The 21,694-nt window shown below is 44.5% G+C and overlaps 4 non-coding genes across 4 annotated transcripts; all 4 read left to right on the forward strand.

Moving 5' to 3' along the window:
* The first annotated feature begins 7,344 nt into the window (after nucleotides 1–7,344).
* TRNAQ-CUG (transfer RNA glutamine (anticodon CUG)) lies at nucleotides 7,345–7,416 on the forward strand. Its single transcript has one exon. It is a non-coding gene; the product is annotated as a tRNA-Gln (tRNA).
* A 1,716-nt stretch (nucleotides 7,417–9,132) lies between these two features.
* Nucleotides 9,133–9,204, forward strand: TRNAQ-CUG (transfer RNA glutamine (anticodon CUG)). Its single transcript has one exon. It is a non-coding gene; the product is annotated as a tRNA-Gln (tRNA).
* A 904-nt stretch (nucleotides 9,205–10,108) lies between these two features.
* Nucleotides 10,109–10,190, forward strand: TRNAS-AGA (transfer RNA serine (anticodon AGA)). Its single transcript has one exon. It is a non-coding gene; the product is annotated as a tRNA-Ser (tRNA).
* A 729-nt stretch (nucleotides 10,191–10,919) lies between these two features.
* TRNAQ-CUG (transfer RNA glutamine (anticodon CUG)) lies at nucleotides 10,920–10,991 on the forward strand. The gene has a single exon. It is a non-coding gene; the product is annotated as a tRNA-Gln (tRNA).
* The last annotated feature ends 10,703 nt before the right edge of the window (nucleotides 10,992–21,694 follow it).

The following is a 21,694-nucleotide window of genomic DNA, read 5'->3' on the forward strand; positions in this document are numbered from 1 at the left end:
AGCTGCCAAAAATTAGGATGGAGGAACTTGCAATGCTGGCACCCTGGTGGGATAGTGGTGGTGGAGGCTGAGGATAAGGAGAAGAAGATTAAACAGCCAAAACGAGGAATCGTATACCCATGTGTGGGTGTGAAGCGGTGCATGAGAATACTCCTCCCGAAATAACACAGTGGATTTGACTTTATGTTACTCTGCTGTCATTTGGTGGTGATGAGAAGTCTGGCCCAATCCAGCCCTTGTTCATTTTGATAAGGGTCAGCTTGTCAGCATTGTCAGTTGACAGGCGAGTGTGCTTATCAGTTATAATTCCCCCAGCGGCAATAAAAACAAGCTCCGATAACACGCTAACGGCAGGGCAGGCCAGGACCTCCAAGGCGTACAGAACGAGTTCATTCCAAGTGTCCAGCTTGGATACCCAATAATTAAAAGGCACAGAGGAATCACGGAGGACGCCGGTACGATCGGCAAGGTACTACCTCACCATCTTTTGAAACTTTCCACTCCTTGTGAGAGTACCCCACGCCTCAGGGCCTGTAAGCTGGGCGCGTGTCAGAAAACTGTCCCAGAACGTTGACAGTGTTCCCCTGCCTCTGCTGGATTGGAGTTGCATCTCTCTCGCCTGTACGCCTTTGTTGGGCAACGAACTGTGACCTCTGCCGCTAGCGTGTTCAGATGGGAATTTTTTTAAGAGTTCAGCCGCAAGGGCCTTCTGGTATTGCCCCATTTTTGTAGACCTCTCCACCTCAGGAATAAGAGAGTGAAAGTTCTCCTTGTAGCGGGGGTCTACAAGTGTCACCAACCATTAATGACTGTCACCCAACATTTTGACAACGCGAGGGTCACGGTTAAGGCAGCGTAACATAAAGTCAGCCATGCGTGCCAGACTGGTAACGGGCAAGATTTCCGTGTCCTCACCAAGATGACGACTGACCATGCTCTCCTCCTCCTCCTCTTCCTCCTCCCCCCTGTCCTCAGGCCACCCACGCTGAACCGACGGTATGACACTTGTACAGGTACTACCATCTACAACGCATGATAGCAGCTCCTGATCTTCCTCCTCCTCCTCCTCCTCTCCCTCATTGTCCCCCAAAGCACGTTGGGATGAGATGAGGCTGGGCTGTGTGTAATCGCCCGCTACGGCTTCTTGATCCATCTCATCATACTCTGGCTGCAATGCCTCCTCTTTATTTCTCTGCAGAGAGCGTTGCAAAAGACAGACAAGTGGCTTGCTGACACTAATGATGGCGTCATCGCCACTCACCATCTTGGTGGCCTCCTCAACGTTTGTCAGGATGGTACATATGTCAGACATCCAGGTCCACTCCTGAGGTCTTATGTGTGGAGTCTGACCTGAATATCGACGACCTTGTTGCAGCTGGTACTCCACAACTGCTCTCTTCTGCTCACAAATCCTTTGCAACATGTGGAGGGTAGAGTTCCAACGTGGGGGCACATCACACACCAGTCGGTGTGCCGGAAGCTGCAATCGCTGCTGCAACACAGCAAGGGCGGCAGAAGCTGTAGCCGACTTGCGAAAATGAGCTGACAGGCGGTGTACTTTCACGAGCAGATCTGGCAACTCGGGGTACGATTTAAGAAACCGCTGAACCACGAGGTTAAGCACATGAGCCAGGCATGGTACGTGTGTGATCTCACCTCACCTCAGAGCCGCCACCAGGTTATGGCCATTGTCACACACGACCATGCCGGGATGTAGGTTCAGCGGTCTCAGCCACAGATCTGCCTGCTCTTTCACAGCTGTCCACAACTCACAAGCAGTGTGAGGTTTATCACCTAAGCTTATGAGTTTCAGCACAGCCTGCTGCCGCTTGGCGGAGGCAGTACTGCAATGCTTCCAGCTTGTAACTGATGTGGTGATATCTGAGATGGAGGCTGAACATGAGGAGGATGAGGATGCACAGGAGCTGTACACGGTGGGGGCAACTCTGACTGACATAGGGCCCGCAATCCTCGGTGTGGGGAGGATGTGTTCCGTCCCAAGGTCCGACTGGGTCCCGGCTTCCACTATGTTTACCCAGTGTGCGGTCAAAGAGATGTACTGTCCCTGGCCACAAGCACTTGTCCACGTGTCCGTTGTCTGGTGGACTCTCCCAGTAACTGCGTTGTTGAGGGCACGGCAGATGCTTTGGGACACGTGCTTGTGTAGTGCGGGGATGGCACACCGGGCAAAATAGTGTCGGCTGGGGACCGAGTACCGAGGGACGGCCACCGCCATAAGATTGCGGAAGGATTCCGTCTCCACCAGCCTAAAAGGCAGCATTTCCAATGCAAGCAGTCGTGAAATGTGCGAATTTAGGACTGTGGCCTGTGGGGCGTTAGCTGCGAATTTCCGCTTTCGTTCAAAGGTCTGGGATATGGACAATTGAACGCTGTGTTGGGACGTGGACGTTGCTGCTGTTTCTTGAGAAACTGCCATAACAAGTGAAGACTGAGAGGAGGGGGCATCTTTACATGCAGTATGGACAGGGGATTGCCTTGCACACACAACAGGGGGTTCTATTGCACGCACAACAGTGGAAGAAGCAGTGGTGACACCCGCTGACACTGGTCGTGGACCCTGGGTTTCGCCCCACAAAATTGAGTGCTTTGCTGCCATGTGCCTGATCATGCTGGTGGTGGTCAGGCTGGTAGTTTTGTCACCCTTGCTGATGCTGGCATGGCAGGTGGAACATATGGCCTTTTTGGGGTTATCAACAGAGTCTTTAAAAAAATTCCAGACTCTGGAAGACCTACCGCTTGTACTGGCAACGTCCCTCGTGTTGGTGTTACGGGGAACGGTTGCCTGCCTTCTGTCTGCGGCCACCACACTGCTTCTTCCTGACTGTTGGGGTACTCTGCCTCCCTCCCCCTGTGTGCTGCTGGCCTCACTCTGCATGTCCTCTTTCCACGTTGGGTCAGTTACTAGATCATCCACCACCTCCTCCTCTTCCACTTGCGCACCACGATCCTCCTCCTCACTTCCTGGCAATTGTGTCTCGTCATCGTCCACCTCTTGTGACAGATTGCCAACGTCGACTTCCTGTGGCCGTGGCTGTTCAAATATTTGGGCATCGCAACATGGGATCTCCTCTTCCACCACTTCAAGCGTATCAGGCGAGGGGCCCAAATATGGAAATGGACCAGTGAACAGCTCTTCAGAGTGTCCAAGTGTGGGATCACTTGCTGTCTGACGACACTCGGCATGGTGGGAAGAAGGAGCATCAGGGTGAGGAGGAGTATGCGGTCGAGACTCACGGCTACTAAGAGTTGACCGTGTGGAAGACAGACCGAAGGTGGTGGTGCCCAGGTAACTGGAAGTATTGTCTGCTATCCAATTAATAACCTGTTCACACTGATCAGTTCTCAATACTGGTGTTGTTCTGTGCTTCCCTAGTAATTCGGTCAAGAAGTGGGAGCGAGAAGATGTGGCTGTTGGTTGTGGCACATTTTCACCTTGGCCACGGCCCCGTTCTCTGCACGAACCATCACCAGAACGTCCGCTTCCACGTCCCTTGCCACGCTCTTTGCCCATTGTAAATGAAGAAAAATAGCTTACATTTGCAGTATCAATGGAAAAAGGGTAATAAAGAGTAGATTAGAACCGTGGAAGAGGAAAACAACAGTTATTGTTTACTGGGGTATACCACACTTTTTTAAATAGAGATATTTGCGGCTGAACAGTGAGCGACACACTCAAACTGCTTTTTTTTTAGATACCAAAGGCCCAAAACTGAATAGTACAGCGATTTGACCCGTGGAACTGCGAAACCACACTGGGATGTCGGGCCTACACAAGACTATTTTCATCAGATATATTTTTGTGTCACAACAGTCAGGAGACACTACTGTTTTTCTTTACGAAAAAACTACCAAAACCTAAATAATAGAGATTTTTTACCGTGGAACAGCAAAACCACAGTTATAATTTACTGGTGTATACCAGGCTTTTTAAAATATATATATATTTGCGGCTGAACAGTGAGCGACACACTCAAACTGTTTTTTTTAGATACAAATGGCCCAAAATTGGATAATACAGAGGTTTGTACCGTGGAACTGCAAAACCACACTTGTATTTCTCGGGCCTACACCAGACTATTTTCAACAGATATATTTGTGTCTGAAAAATCAGGGAGACACTATTTTTTTTTTTTTTACAGCAAAAAATGCAAAAAGCAGGATAATAGAGATTTTTTACCGTGGAACAGCAAAAGCACACTTTGTCTCTCTGGCCTACACCAGACTATTTTCAACAGATATATTTGTGTCTGAAAAATCAGGGAGACACTATTATTATTTTTATACAGCAAAAAATGCCAAAAACAGAATAATAGAGATGTTTTACCGTGGAACATCAAAACCACAGTAATAATTTACTGGTGTATACCAGGCTTTTTAAAGTATATATATATTTGCGGCTGAACAGTGAGCGACACACTCAAACTGTTTTTTTTAGATACAAATGGCCCAAAGTGGATAATACAGAGGTTTGTACCGTGGAACTGCAAAACCACACTTGAATTTCTCGGGCCTACACCAGACTATTTTCAACAGATATATTTGTGTCTGAAAAATCAGGGAGACACTATTTTTTTTTTTTTTTTACAGCAAAAAATGCAAAAAGCAGGATAATAGAGATTTTTTACCGTGGAACAGCAAAAGCACACTTCTGTCTCTCTGGCCTACACCAGACTATTTTCAACAGATATATTTGTGTCTGAAAATCTGGGAGACACTTATTATTTTTAGACAGCAAAAAATGCCAAAAACAGGATAATAGAGATGTTTTACCGTGGAACATCAAAACCACAGTAATAATTTACTGGTGTATACCAGGCTTTTTAAAATATATATATATTTGCGGCTGAACAGTGAGCGACACACTCAAACTGTTTTTTTTAGATACAAATGGCCCATAGAACTGCAAAACCACACTTCTATTTCTCTGGCCTACACCAGACTATTTTCAACAGATATATTTGTGTCTGAAAAATCAGAGGCACACTTTTTTTTTGGGGGGGGGTACCAAAAGGTTAATAAGATGGGTAATTATACATTGTGAAGGAGGAAAAAAAAAACAGGATTTAGATAAAAAAAAGGATTTTTCCTGGCCCCCGGGACCTGGAGCTAAGTCCAGCAATTTCAGCAACAGAAGCAGCACACAGGACTGTAATGCAGCGTTTGCTGGTATAACCACTGCGTCTCCAATACAGCCTGCCTGCCTGCCTGCCTGCCTGATATACCTGGGATGGATATTAGTCCTGAGAAGGACTGTTTGTTTAATCTGGCAGCCTTTACAGACCCTACACTAACTATTTTTCAGGATATATCTCTCCCTAAATCAGCAGCGCTGTCCCTACACTGTCTGAACCGGAGCGACTGTGTCCAAGATGGCGGCGCCCGGTTTTAAATACTCGAGGTGACGCTGTGCGGCCAGCCAATCACTGTAATGCCCACAAACAACATAGCTGCGGCATTACAGTGACTGTCTGGCATTCCCTGCATGTTCATTGGCTCTGTAAAGAGCGCCAAACATGCAGGGCGGAGACCCGAGCTCCCGCCCGAGTAACCCGGAAATGCTCGGTGCTCGCCGAACATCCCGAGTAGCGTGATGCTCGGGCGAGTACCGAGCAGTGTCGAGCATGTTCGATCAACACTAATCATAATGCATGAATTTCCCAGGTTCCACTGAGATTTGAACTCAGATCACTGAATTCAGAGGGAATTTCTCACATTTCCACAATTTACAAGTGGTCTTTTACCATTTTCAAAAGAAAATCCAGCCAGCTTTATTAATCTTATGGTTCCATTGTGTAATGGTTAGCATTCTGGACTCTGAATCCAGTGATCTGAGTTCAAATCTAAGTGGAACCTGAGAAATTTTTTGTGTTTTATCTTTTCTGCTCATTCTCAATTTGCCAATGCACATCGTTTAACATAAAAGAGAAAGCTAAAATCCACATGGCAAAAAAGATCTATCTATCAAGAAAGTTTAACTCAAAAGTTAAACTTGAGTTCATGAAGCAAAACTCATACCATCTATGTCACACCAAGCAACTGTACTCTATAACTTGTGCCAATGTTCGCATGACACTTTTTCCAGGTGGTTGAAACTAACAAGGATTTCAAGCTGAAACCGCATCAAGAAACAACAGCGATTCTATTCCTGAATCACCCTTTTTAGTGTTTTCCAGCATTTTTGTAAACATAGTTTGGTGATGTTTTTCTAAGAATTGTTTTGGACATCGATTGAGTTTGTTTTCATTTTTTTTTTTGCTCGCAAAATGCTGCGAACGTCACTCAGGAATCTTCCAGGGGTCTTTCTAACCTTATGAATTTTAAAAAACCTTGAGCTGTAGAAGGTTCCAATTGATGATACCTTTAAATCAGATGTTTACATTTCAGTGAGGCCTGGAATTTTGTTTCCAATTGAAATCTTCCATTTTCTGAAATATCTTCCAGAAGGATAATCACTATTGATCATGGTGCTATAAGAAAAGGATTGAAACTCATAAAGATAAAACAGTGTCTGAGTAGTTGTGGCCGAGTGGTTAAAGCTATGGACTAGAAATCCATTGGGGTCTCCCCGCGCAAGTTCACAATCCTTCTGACTATGTCTAACTTTAAGTAATATTTAGACTAATTATCTGAGTAGATCAATATTCACATTCCCAAGTCTATCCCCCATGGAAATGGTCTGCAATCTTTGGATTGGATTTGTAGACCCAGCTTAACAGCAACTGTAGATCTTCTTTTGATTATTCAGCCTGGTGCGATGTCACTTGTGCGTCGCAACACCAATCAAAAAAAGCCCAGAGCGTGTCATCAGGTATGTGGTGCAACTCCTCCTTTTTTCCAGCGAACACAGACCACTGCCGTGACTGATGGACTGGGATATGAACTTTGATTTGCACCAACTCTACTTGAATTATCTTTCCGATGGAACCTTTTAGCATACCATGAAAAATCTTTAGTGACTTCTGGATGAACAGAAGTTTTGCAATTTCTTTTTTCTCACCCTTTTTCCAGCTAATAGATTCAGCACGCTAATTATTAGCCAGATTTCATCAACATTTTAAAACTGTCCTTGTTGTGATATCATGGAACTTTAAGCACACTTGTGGAATAAAAAGGGAGGAGATATTAATTTACCACTGTGTATTAGATATACATTTGCAGAACAGCTTTAAAACCTGTTTTCATCATAATGCATGAATTTCCCAGGTTTTACTGAGATTTGAACTCAGATCACTGAATTCAGAGAGAATTTCTCACATTTCCACAATTTACAAGTGGTCTTTTACCGTTTTCAAAAGAAAATCCAGCCAGCTTTATTGGTCTTATGGTTCCATGGTGTAATGGTTAGCACTCTGGACTCTGAATCAAGTGATCTGAGTTCAAATCTCAGTGGAATCTGAGAAATTCTTTGTGCACAGTGGTTTTATCTTTTCTGCTCACTCTCAATTTGCCAATGCACATGGTTTAACCTAAAAACAGAAAGTTAAAATCCACATGGCAAAAAAGATCTATCTATCAAGAAAGTTTAACTCAAAAGTTAAACTTGACTTCATGAAGCAAAACTCATACCACCTATGTCACACCAAGCAACTGTACTCTATGACTTGTGCCAATGTTCGCATGACACTTTTTCCAGGTGGTTGAAACTGACAAAGATTTCAAGCCGAAATGGCTTCAAGAAACGACAGCGATTCTATTCCTTAATCACCCTTTTTAGTGTTTTCCAGCATTTTTGTAAACATAGTTTGGTGATGTTTTTCTAAAAATTGTTTTGGGCATCGATTGAGTTTGCTTTCGTTTTTTTTTTTGCTCGCAAAATGCTGCGAACGTCACTCAGGAACCTTCCAGGGGTCTTTCTAACCTTCTCATTGACTTGTATTGCAAGTATAAAGCAAGCAAAATATACCTGAAAAATGATATGCTCACTTCTGTTAACCGCTTGGCGTTTTGGGAAACTTGAAGAGTTTAAAAGACGCTCAATACCTGATCATATGAACAGCAAGTCTTTTTGCATGGAAATGAATCTGTTCAAACGCTTGAGCATTTTCAAAGCCTTTTTCAGGAGGTGTTTGTAACAAAGTCACTCGAAATCCACCTTATGAAATTTTAAAAACCTTGAACTTTAGAAGGTTCCGATTAATGATACCTTTAAATCAGATGTTTACATTTCAGTGAGGCCTGGAATTTTGTTTCCAATTGAAATCTACCATTTTCTGAAATATCTTCCAGAAGGATAATCACTGATATTGATCATGGTGCTATAATAAAAGGAGTGCAACTCATAAGAATGAAACAGCGTCTGAGTAGTTGTGGCCGAGTGGTTAAGGAGATGGACTAGAAATCCATTGGGGTCTCTCCACATAGGTTCAAATCCTGCTGACTACATCTAACTTCATGTAACATTTTGACTAATTTTCTGAGTAGATCAATTTTCACATTCCCTAGTATATTCCTCATGGAAATGGTCTGCAATCTTTGGATCGGATTTGTAGACCCAGCTTAAGAGCAACTGGAGATCTTCTTTTGATTATTCAGCCTGGTGCGATGTCACTTGTGCGTCAGACCACCAATCAAAAAAAGCCCAGAGTGTGCCAACAGGTATGTGGTGCAACTCCTCCTTTTTTCCAGCGAACACAGACCACTGCTGTGACTGATGGACTGGGATATGAACTTTGGTTTGCACCAACTCTAGTTGAATTATCTTTCCGATGGAACCTTTTAGCACACCATGAAAAATCTTTAGTGACTTCTGGATGAGCAGAAGTTTTGCAATTTCTTTTTTTCTCACCCTTTTTCCAGCTAATAGATCCAGCACGCTAATTATTAGCCAGATTTCATCAACATTTTAAAACTGGACTTGTTGTGATATCATGGAACTTTAAGCACACTTGTGGAATAAAAAGGCAGGAGATATTAATTTACCACTGTGTATTAGATATACATTTGCAGAACAGCTTTAAAACCTGTTTTCATCATAATGCATGAATTTCCCAGGTTCCACTGAGATTTGAACTCAGATCACTGAATTCAGAGGGAATTTTTCACATTTACACAATTTACACGTGGTCTTTTACTGTTTTCAAAAGAATATCCAGTCAGCTCTATTGGTCTTATTGTTCCATGGTGTAATGTTTAGCACTCTGGACTCTGAATCCAGTGATCTGAGTTCAAATCTCAGTGGAACCTGAGAAATTCTTTGTGCACAGCGGTTTTATCTTTTCTGCTCACTCTCAATTTGCCAATGCACATGGTTTAACATAAAAAGAGAAAGTTAAAATCCACATGGCAAAAAAGATCTATCTATCAAGAAAGTTTAACTCAAAAGTTAAACTTGACTTCATGAAGCAAAACTCATATCATCTATGTCACATCAAGCAACTTTACTCTATGTCTTGTGCCAATGTTCGCATGACACTTTTTCCAGGTGGCTGAAACTGACAAGGATTTCAAGCCGAAACGGCTTCAAGAAACGACAGAGATCCTATTCCTGAATCACCCTTTTTAGTGTTTTCCAGCATTTTTGTAAACATAGTTTGGTGATGTTTTTCTAAGAATTGTTTTGGGCATCGATTGAGTTTGTTTTCGTTTTTTTTTTGCACGCAAAATGCTGCGAACGTCACTCAGGAACCTTCCAGGGGTCTTTCTAACCTTCTCATTGACTTGTATTGCAAGTATAAAGCATGCAAAATATACCTGAAAAATGATATGCTCACTTCTGTTAACCGCTTGGCGTTTTGGGAAACTTGATGAGGTTAAAGGACGCTCAATACCTGATCATATGAACAGCAGGTCTTTTTGCATGGAAATGAATCTGTTCAAACTTTTGAGCATTTTCAAAGCCTTTTTCAGGAGGTGTTTGGAACAAAGTCACTCGAAATCCACCTTATGAAATTTTAAAAACCTTGAACTTTAGAAGGTTCCGATTAATGATACCTTTAAATCAGATGTTTACATTTCAGTGAGGCCTGGAATTTTGTTTCCAATTGAAATCTACCATTTTCTGAAATATCTTCCAGAAGGATAATCACTGATATTGATCATGGTGCTATAATAAAAGGAGTGCAACTCATAAGAATGAAACAGCATCTGAGTAGTTGTGGCCGAGTGGTTAAGGAGATGGACTAGAAATCCATTGGGGTCTCTCCACGTAGGTTCAAATCCTGCTGACTACATCTAACTTCATGTAACATTTTGACTAATTATCTGAGTAGATCAATTTTCACATTCCCTAGTATATTCCTCATGGAAATGGTCTGCAATCTTTGGATCGGATTTATAGACCCAGCTTAAGAGCAACTGGAGATCTTCTTTTGATTATTCAGCCTGGTGCGATGTCACTTGTGCGTCAGACCACCAATCAAAAAAAGCCCAGAGTGTGCCAACAGGTATGTGGTGCAACTCCTCCTTTTTTCCAGCGAACACAGACCACTGCTGTGACTGATGGACTGGGATATGAACTTTGGTTTGCACCAACTCTACTTGAATTATCTTTCCGATGGAACCTTTTAGCACACCATGAAAAATCTTTATTGACTTCTGGATGAGCAGAAGTTTTGCAATTTCTTTTTTTCTCACCCTTTTTCCAGCTAATAGATCCAGCACGCTAATTATTAGCCAGATTTCATCAACATTTTAAAACTGGACTTGTTGTGATATCATGGAACTTTAAGCACACTTGTGGAATAAAAAGGCAGGAGATATTAATTTACCACTGTGTATTAGATATACATTTGCAGAACAGCTTTAAAACCTGTTTTCATCATAATGCATGAATTTCCCAGGTTCCACTGAGATTTGAACTCAGATCACTGAATTCAGAGGGAATTTTTCACATTTCCACAATTTACACGTGGTCTTTTACTGTTTTCAAAAGAATATCCAGTCAGCTCTATTGGTCTTATTGTTCCATGGTGTAATGTTTAGCACTCTGGACTCTGAATCCAGTGATCTGAGTTCAAATCTCAGTGGAACCTGAGAAATTCTTTGTGCACAGCGGTTTTATCTTTTCTGCTCACTCTCAATTTGCCAATGCACATGGTTTAACATAAAAAGAGAAAGTTAAAATCCACATGGCAAAAAAGATCTATCTATCAAGAAAGTTTAACTCAAAAGTTAAACTTGACTCCATGAAGCAAAACTCATATCATCTATGTCACATCAAGCAACTTTACTCTATGTCTTGTGCCAATGTTCGCATGACACTTTTTCCAGGTGGCTGAAACTGACAAGGATTTCAAGCCGAAATGGCTTCAAGAAACGACAGAGATCCTATTCCTGAATCACCCTTTTTAGTGTTTTCCAGCATTTTTGTAAACATAGTTTGGTGATGTTTTTCTAAGAATTGTTTTGGGCATCGATTGAGTTTGTTTTCGTTTTTTTTTTGCTCGCAAAATGCTGCAAACGTCACTCAGGAACCTTCCAGGGGTCTTTCTAACCTTCTCATTGACTTGTATTGCAAGTATAAAGCATGCAAAATATACCTGAAAAATGATATGCTCACTTCTGTTAACCGCTTGGCGTTTTGGGAAACTTGATGAGGTTAAAGGACGCTCAATACCTGATCATATGAACAGCAGGTCTTTTTGCATGGAAATGAATCTGTTCAAACTTTTGAGCATTTTCAAAGCCTTTTTCAGGAGGTGTTTGGAACAAAGTCACTCGAAATCCACCTTATGAATTTTAAAAAACCTTGAACTGTAGAAGGTTCCAATTGATGATACCTTTAAATCAGATGTTTACATTTCAGTGAGGCCTGGAATTTTGTTTCCAATTGAAATCTTCCATTTTCTGAAATATCTTCCAGAAGGATAATCACTGATATTGATCATGGTGCTATAAGGAAAGGAGTGAAACTCATAAGTAGTGTTGAGCCACCCCCGTAGTGTTCGAGTTCGGTTCGGTTCGTCGAACACCCGTGTGTTCGCCGAACTGTTCGTCAAACACCTTCGAACACCATTAAAACCAATGGCAGGCAAACAAAAACACATAGAAACACATAGAAAACACCTTCAAAGGTGTCCAAAAGCTGACAAACTGCTCAGAAGACACAACTAACACATGGAAAAGTGACAAGTACATATAGTCATGCGAAAAGAAAAGAGGTGGAGGAGTAAAAGGAGGGGGAGACACAGATATAGGCATGTCATGCCCTTCTAAAATCCAAAAAGTGAGAAGCCGACACGGCCAGTCCGCTCCTGCCCGTGCCACCTCCGTGTCGCCGGGTTTGTGCCAGAGTCGCGGTGAACCCTGACGGCCAGCCCCCCTCTCCCAATACAGGTGCCTGTCCACTGGTGGGTCGAGCGAGCCCCCCTGTGGTGGAGGCAGCTCTAAGCTTTTTACAGTTATATGAAAAAGTTTAGGCACCCCTATTAATCTTGAGCTTAATGTTTTATAAAAATTGGTGTTTTTGCAACAGCTATTTCAGTTTGATATATGTAATAACTGTTGGACACAGTAATGTTTCTGCCTTGAAATGAGGTTTATTGTACTAACAGAAAATGTGCAATCTGCATTCAAACAAAATTTGACAGGTGCATAAGTATGGGCATCCTTATAATTTTCTTGTTTTAAATACTCCTACCTACTTTTTACTGACTTACTAAAGCACTTTTTTTGGTTTTGTAACCTCATTGAGCTTTGAACTTCATAGTCAGGTGTATGCAATCATGAGAAAAGCTACTTAAAGTGGCCACTTGCAAGTTGTTCTCCTGTTTGAATCTCTTCTGAAGAGTGGCTTCATGGGCTCCTCAAAACAACTGTCAAATGATCTGAAAACAAAGATTATTCGACATAATTGTTCAGGGGAAGGATGCAAAAGCTGTCTCAGAGATTTAACCTTTCAGTTTCCACTGTGAGGAACATAGTAAGGAAATGGAAGAACACAGGGACAGTTCTTGTTAAGGCCAGAAGTGGCAGGCCAAGAAGAACATCAGAAAGGTAGAGAAGAAGAATGGTGAGATCAGTCAAGGACAATCCTCAGACCACCTCCAGAGAGCTGCAGCATCAACTTTGCACAAGGAGAAGCTGTATGGGAGAGTGATGCGAAAGAAAAGAAGCCGTTTCTGCAAGCACGCCACAAACAGAGTCGGCTGAGGTATGCAAAAGCACAATTGGAGAAGCAAATTTCTTTTTGGAAGAAGGTCCTGTGGACTGATGAAACCAAGATTGAGTTGTTTGGTCATACAAAAAGGCGTTATGCATGGTGGCAAAAAAACACAGCATTCCAAGAAAAACACTTGCTACCCACAGTAAAATTTGGTGGAGGTTCCATCATGCTTTGGGGCTGTGTGGCCAATGCCGGCACCGGGAATCTTGTTAAAGTTGAGGGACGCATGGATTCCACTCAGTATCAGCAGATTCTTGACAATAATGTTCAAGAATCTGTGATAAAGTTGAAGTTACACAGGGGATGGATCTTTCAGCAAGACAATGATCCAAAACACCGCTCCAAATCTACTCAGGCATTCATGCAGAGGAACAATTACAATGTTCTGGAATGGGGCTCATTTGAAGAGGGCTGTCCATGCTCGGCGACCAACAAACTTAACTGAACTGGAATTGTTTTGTAAAGAGGAATGGTCAAAAATACCTTCATCCAGGATCCAGGAACTCATTAAAAGCTACAGGAAGCAACTAGAGGCTGTTATTTTTGCAAAAGGAGGATCTACTAAATATTAATGTCACTTTTCTGGTGAGGTGCCCATACTTATGCACCTGTCAAATTTTGTTTGAATGCAGATTGCACATTTTCTGTTAGTACAATAAACCTCATTTCAAGGCAGAAACATTACTGTGTCCAACAGTTATTACATATATCAAACTGAAATAGCTGTTGCAAAAACACCAATTTTTATAAAACAATAAGCTTAAGATTAATAGGGGTGCCCAAACTTTTTCATATGACTGTAATTTAAATTGTCTCTCTAATTTGAATGAATACACTTTAAATCCATTTACAAGGATCTATTGGAGGGCAAGTCTCATGCCAGCAGCCGCGTAATTCCAGCTCCAGTAGCGTCCACTAAAGCTGCTGCAGTTAAAAAGCTTTTATAAGGATCGAGCTCGGCTGTCCACCGCAAGGCATCCTACTGCCAGTCCCAGCCCCTATGCCTTGGGGTGCCTCCTGATGCTCTTCACTGAGTATCCCGTGGTCCCGAAGCATTTCCTTTGAAAAAATTAAGTGTCCAAACTACAGGTGGTGTAGCTTGCTTAACAGCCGGGATAATCCGCTGACTAGCAGACACTGCTACTAGGCACAAAGTATTTCCTGGGCTAGATGAAGTTTAAAATTTGTAATTAGATACTCTCGTTGGATGCTGAGAAAGCATTCCATAGAGTCTCCTGGCACGCCATATATGATTCTCTTAAAAAGCTTGGGGTAGGGGTCTAGGGGACCCTTTTATAGCCAAAATCACGGCCAATCACGGCCTGTATCGCAATACGTCACCTAGGCTGAAGTTAAATGGAACTGTAGCACCCTGAGGGCTCGGTTGCTACAGAGGTATTGCACCTCACCCAGAGGTATCTCACTCTCAGGTAAGGATGGAGTGTGGATCAGGACCCGACACCTGCATGCATTACACCACATTGCCGTGGGGCAGGGCGACCAATATGCCCCTGAGATGGGCACGACAGTCCCTGTCCCTGGCTGGAGTGGGGGGAGGGAACACTGAGGAAGGGGAACCCTGTAGTGCAGGAGCAGGGAGGAAGCAGTTCCTGGGTGCATTGAGAAGGGAGTATAAAAGGTGGTCACCATCTTAGTTCAGTGCAGAGAAGTATGAGCAGAAGTGACAGGGAGCAGGGGCTCTGCATGAGCTCTGCTCCGGAGGCGGGCCTAGTAACAGAGGCCCAGGCCTGGAAGAGGGAGAAGGAAGGAAGAGGAGCAGAGAAGGCTCCAGGAACGAGGAACGAAGGGATCCCAGGGGTGCGGACGGGCGAGTCGCCACCGCACGCCCGAATCCACCTGCGTGGAGGGGTCAGGCCAAAGGGGGAGACCGGTCCCCGAAACTAGTGGAGGCAGGAAACGACCCTCAGCTAGAAACCGGAGGCTGTGACATTTTATGTGGCGCAGCCCCTCGCTACACCCGCTAGGAAGGCACCACATAGGGTCAAGGAAACTGGCGCCAAGTTTACCAAGAGGAGGCCCGAGGCAGCCGGACAGAAGGGTTGGTAAGAAAGGCCAGACAAAGGACACACAAAGGGGGTCCTGTGAAGCGCTCCAAAGTTATCTGGGAGTTGTCTAAGCCGCTCACCTGGTGAGCACAGTACGACGTGGGCAGCCGTTACCTGCAGACGTGGTCTGGATAATAAGAACTCTGAGTAAAGGCCCTGGACTGCATCACTGACTCCGTGTCGTTACTGCTGCTGCCCTGCACCATCACCCCCATCCTCCGCATACACTGCCCTGAGGCTATACTCCTCCCGTGGGGAGTTATGCTATGCTCTGCTGCACCCACCAGCATCCACCAAAAAGGGTCCGGCTCCGGGTGTCCCAAGGCCCAGGGGGTGCATCAGAACATTTTCATCACCTTTCACAATCACCAATGGCACAAGGCAGGGATGTCCTCTGTCCCCTCTTTTATACATCCTAGTGACGGAGCACCTGCTCTCATCAATTCGCCATTACCCCAATATTAGGTAGATTGAGGTGGGAGGCACCGAGTACAAGTGCTCTCTATTTGCTGAGGATGTCCTAGTATATATCACTCAATCACATATATCCATCCATGCTGTTATGGCTGAAATAGATCACTTTGTTACATGGTCAAATTTTAAAATCAATGCAGCGAAGTCTGAGGCCCTCGATGTCTCCCTCCCCAAATCCATACAGGATTCCATCCAGTCCCACTTTCCCTTTGCCTGGCCCTCACAGGTTATCAAATACTTAGGAATTCCTATTCATAGAGACCTCTCCCATCTATGTTATCTTAATTTTGGGCCCTTTATTGAACAACTCCATACAGACCACGGTTGGCAAGTTAGAACTGTAAGATTCACTACGTGAACCACTGGTGTTTTGTGGAAAAGCACATGTACACTGTGTTCCATTATTAGGCAAAAAGTGTTTAGGAGTGATAAGGGAAGAATTTGTTTGTTTGTCAGTTAAACTCATTGATGGTGATGTGTGTCAGGGCTCTTTATATCACTGTAAGCAATTGCAGACACCTGTGCTAATTAGTTTGGCAGGTGTGTCCAATGAAAGGCAAGACTACTTAAGAAGGCTGTCCCACATTATTAAGCAGCCTACATTTTCTGCCAAAATGGGAAAGAAAAAGGATGTGTCGGCTGCTGAGAAGCAACAAATTGTGGAGTGTTTAGGTCAAGGCATGACTACAATCAACATTGTGCGATGATCAGGATGAAGTGTCTTGGCAATCAAGAAATATGTAGCTGATTCACAGTACACACGTGAGCGTGCTGATAAGGGCAAATTGAGGACTCTTTCCTACAGGCAATTACGTCAGGTTAAAAGAGCAGCGGCAAAATAGCCTTGTCATAGCAGCAGACAAGTTTTTGAAGCTGCTGGTGCCTCCAACGTCCCCCGAACAAGAAGATGCAGGGTCCTTCAGAGGTTTGCAGCTGTGCATACACCATCCTGTCGACCTCCTCTATCCACTTCACACAAGCAGAAACGGCTCCAGTGGGCCAAACATTACATGAAGACTGATTTCAAAACAGTTTTGTTCACGGATGAGTGCCGTGCAACGCTCGATGGTCCAGATGGATGGAGTGGAGGATGGCTGGTTGATGGACACCCCACGCAAACACGGCTACAGCGCCAACAAGGAGGAGGTGGAGTAATGTTTTGGGCTGGAATCATGGGGAGAGAGATTGTCGGCCCCTTTAGGATCCCTGTAGGGGTAAAGATGAACTCCATAATGTATGTGGAGTTTCTCAAACAGCACTTCCTGCCATGGTTCAAGAAGAAGAACCGTGTATTCCACAGCAAGATCATTTTTATGCATGATAATGCACCATCTCATGCTGCACATAAAACATCTGCATCTCTGGCTGATATGGGCATAAAAGGGGACAAACTTATGGTGTGACCCCCATGCTCCCCTGACCTCTACCCCATTCAGAACCTCTGGAGCATCATCAAAAGGAGTGTCTATGATGGCAGGAGGCAGTTCACATCTAAGCAACAGCTCTGGGAGGGTATTCTGTCCTCATGCAAAACAATTGAAGCAGAAACCATCCAAAACCTGGACAAATTCAATGGACGAGAGAGTTCAGAAGCTCCTTTCGAACAAGGGGTCCTATGTGAAAATGAAACATCACCTAAAATAAAGTTTTGAGTTGAAAACTGTTTGATTTCAGTTTCTAATAACCTGCTAATGCTTATAATTTCAAAAATGACCATTTTTTTGGTCTTTATTAGAGATGAGCGGTGTTCGACTAGAACTGTTCGCCAATCTTAAATTCGAGCTGTTTTGGGCGGTGTTCGAGTTGTTCGACGAACCCGAACGATTTGCAAAAAATTCGGCTGTTCGAGGTTATGTTCGATAACTGTTCGTGCACCAAAAGCGTGTCCTGCATGTCTGGCGCTATTTAGAGCACCAATCATGCAGGGATTGTCTGCCACTCACTGTAATGCCACAGCCATGGTGGTTGTGGCATTAAAGTGATTGCCCAAATCGATGGGAACAGTGCCAACAGTGAAACATGAAAAGCCGGCAATTCAGCAGCGGCATACACCTGTACCCGACAATTTAGAACCGAAAGAATAGAGCTTCACACATAGATTAGATAGATATAAACATGTCAGTCACATATATAAGAAGCACAGTGACAGTGTTGCTTACTGTACTTGTCATTTAGCGTAAAGGATTTATCAAAAAAAATAATAGTGTTTTCATGCACCGTCTCTTTAAAAAAGCCGGCCGGCAATTCAGCAGCGGTACCCGACAATTTATAACAGACAGAATAGAGCTTCACACATAGATTAGATAGATAGAAACATGTCAGCCACATATATACGAAGTACAGTGACAGTGTTGCTTACTGTACTTGTCATTTAGCGTAAAGGATTTATCAAAAAAAATAATAGTGTTTTCATGCACCGTCTCTTTAAAAAAGCCGGCCGGCAATTCAGCAGCGGTACCCGACAATTTATAACAGACAGAATAGAGCTTCACACATAGATTAGATAGATAGAAACATGTCAGTCACATATATATGAAGTACAGTGATAGTGTTGGTTACTGTACTTGTCATTTAGTATTAAAATAAAGGATTTATTATTAAAAAAATTGGCGTGGGGTTCCCCTTAATTTTAGGCTCTAGCGGAGGTTAAGCAGACGGCTGGGGCAGATGTTTGAAGCCTGGGAAGGGGGTAATACCCACGGAGCTTCCCAGGCTACTAATATCAGCCCCCAGCTGAATACATAGCCTTTACTAGCTATTAAAATGGGGGACCCCCCCAAAAAAATGACGTGGGGTCCCCCCTAATTTAATAGCTAGCAAAGGCTAGGCAGACAGCTGGGGGCTGATATTAATAGCCCAGGAAGGGAGCCATGAATATTGGCCCCCTCCCAGGCTAGAAACCCCAGCCGTCAGCCGCCCCAGAAATGGCGCATTCATAGGATGCGCCAATTCTGGCACTTAGCCTCGCTCTTCCACGCTGCCCTGGTGCGGTGTCAGGGGGTAATAGGGTTGGGGTTGATGTCAGCTTATAATGCCAGCTGACATCAAGCCCAGGTTAGTAATGGAGAGGCGTCTATAAGACACCCCCATTACTAACCCCATAGTCAAAGTTAAAAAAAACACAAACACCCAGAATAAAGTCCTTTAATTGAAATAAAGACACAATCCTTTATTGTTCTAAATTAAACCATACTTACCGTCACGCCCATTCCAGCTGAAGCCAACGATCTCCTGCAATAAAAGAAAAATAATAAAGCAACCTCATCCTTACCTTTCCATGGTTCCCACGACAGCTTCAGCTCTGCTACATCGAGATGACAGGCTGGACCGCAGCAGAACGCTGCCATCCAGCCTGTCATCCCGCAGACACTGAGAAGCGCAGGCTTGCTTGCGCTGCTCAGCGTCTCTCTGTGACGACATCCAGATGAGCCGAGTTCATGTCCAATGAACTCGGCTCACCTCATGCACGTCACTGACAGCGTGGGAGAATTCTCCTGCACTCAGCGCTTCAGCGTGAGAATTCTCCCACGCTGAAGCGGTGAGTGCAGGAGAATTCTCCCACGCTGTCAGTGACGTGCATAAGGTGAGCTCATGTCCAATGAACTCAGCTCACCTCCTGCACGTCACTGACAGCGTGGGAGAATTCTCCTGCACTCAGCGCTTCAGCGTGAGAATTCTCCCACGCTGAAGCGCTGAGTGCAGGAGAATTTTCCCACGCTGTCAGTGACGTGCATAAGGTGAGCTCATGTCCAATGAACTCAGCTCACCTCCTGCACGTCACTGACAGCGTGGGAGAATTCTCCTGCACTCAGCGCTTCAGTGTGAGAATTCTCCCGCGCTGAAGCGCTGAGTGCAGGAGAATTTTCCCACGCTGTCAGTGACGTGCATGAGGTGAGCCGAGTTCATTGGACATGAACTCGGCTCATCTGGATGCCCTCACAGAGAGACACTGTGGAGCGCAAGCAAGCCTGCGCTTCTCAGTGTCTGCGGGATGACAGGCTGGATGGCAGCGTTCTGCTGCGGTCCAGCCTGTCATCTCGATGTAGCAGAGCTGAAGCTGTCATGGGAACCATGGAAAGGTAAGGATGATGTTGCTTTATTATTTTTCTTTTATTTCAGGAGATCGTTGGCTTCAGCTGGAATGGGCGTGATGGTAAGTATGGTTTAATTTAGAACAATAAAGAATTGTGTGTTTATTTCAATTAAAGGACTTTTTTCTGGGTGTTGTGTTTTTTTTAAATACTTTACTAGAAATTCATGGTGGTCATGTCTAATATTGGCGTGACCCCATGAATTTCGGGCTTAGGGCCAGCTGATAATGCCAAGCTGGCCCTAACCCCTTTATTACCCAGTGAGCCACCGCATCAGGGCCCTGGATGAGTTGGGTACAGCGCGAGAAGATGGCGCTTCTATGAACGCGCCATTTTCCGGGGTGGCTGCGGACTGCAATTTGCAGCGGTGGTGGCCCAGAAAGCTTGGGCCTCCATGCGCTGCGGATTCCTGCCCCCAGCTGCCTAGTTGTACCTGGCTGGACACAAAAACAGGGCGAAGCCCCACGTCAATTTTTTTAAAATTATTTCATGAATTTCCTGAAATAATTTAAAAAAATTGAAGTGGGGCTTCGCACTATATTTGTGTCCAGCCAGGTACAGCAGGCAGGAACGGGCTGCCCCCATCCACCAGCTGCCTATTTGTACCTGGCCGGACACAACAATATAGGGAAGCCCTTTTTTTCTTAATTATTTCATGAATTTCATGAAATAATTAAAAAAAATTGAAGTGGGGCTTCGCACTATATTTGTGTCCAGCCAGGTACAGCAGGCAGGAACGGACTGCCCCCAACCACCAGCTGCCTATTTGTACCTGGCCGGACACAACAATATAGGGAAGGCCTTTTTTTCTTAATTATTTCATGAATTTCATGAAATAATTAAAAAAAAAGTACGTGGGGCTTCGCCCTATTTTTGTGTCCAGCCAGGTACAACTAGGCAGCTGGGGGCTGGAATCTGCAGCGCAGGGAGGCCCAAGCTTTCTGGGCCCCCCCAAGCTACAAATTGCAGTCCGCAGTCACCCCGGAAAATGGCGCGTTCATAGAAGCGCCATCTTCTGGCGCTGTACCCAACTCATCCAGGGCCCTGATGCGGTGGCTCACTGGGTAATAAAGGGGTTAGGGCCAGCTTGGTATTATCAGCTGGCCCCAAGCCCAAAATTCATGGGGTCACGCCAGTATTAGACATGACCGCCATGAATTTCTAGTAAAGTATTTAAAAAAAACACAACACCCAGAATAACGTCCTTTAATTGAAATAAAGACACAATTCTTTATTGTTCTAAATTAAACCATACTTACCATCACACCCATTCCAGCTGAAGCCAACGATCTCCTGCAATAAAAGAAAAATAATAAACCAACCTCATCCTTACCTTTCCATGGTTCCCACGACAGCTTCAGCTCTGCTACATCGAGATGACTGGCTGGACCGCAGCAGAACGCTGCCATCCAGTCTGTCATCCCGCAGACACTGAGAAGCGCAGGCATGCTTGCGCTCCTCACTGTCTCGCTGTGACGGCATCCAGATGAGCCGAAGTCATGTCCAATGAACTCGGCTCACCTCATGCACGTCACTGACAGCGTGGGAAAATTCTCACGCTGAAGTGCTGAGTGCAGGAGAATTCTCCCATGCTGTCAGTGATGTGCATGAGGTGAGCTCATGTCCAATGAACTCAGCTCACCTCCTGCACGTCACTGACAGCGTGGGAAAATTCTACTGCAATCAGCGCTTCAGCGTGAGAATTTTCCCACGCTGTCAGTGACGTGCATGAGGTGAGCCGAGTTCATTGTACATGAACTCGGCTCATCTGGATGTCGTCACAGAGAGACGCTGAGCAGCGCAAGCAAGCCTGCGCTTCTCAGTGTCTGCGGGATGACAGGCTGGATGGCAGCGTTCTGCTGCGGTCCAGCCTGTCATCTCGATGTAGCAGAGCTGAAGCTGTCGTGGGAACCATGGAAAGGTAAGGATGAGGTTGCTTT

The sequence above is a fragment of the Phyllobates terribilis genome, unplaced genomic scaffold, assembly GCF_046119375.1.
Source record: "Phyllobates terribilis strain yellow unplaced genomic scaffold, ASM4611937v1 Scaffold_13__5_contigs__length_258822181, whole genome shotgun sequence".
Lineage (NCBI taxonomy): Eukaryota > Metazoa > Chordata > Amphibia > Anura > Dendrobatidae > Phyllobates > Phyllobates terribilis.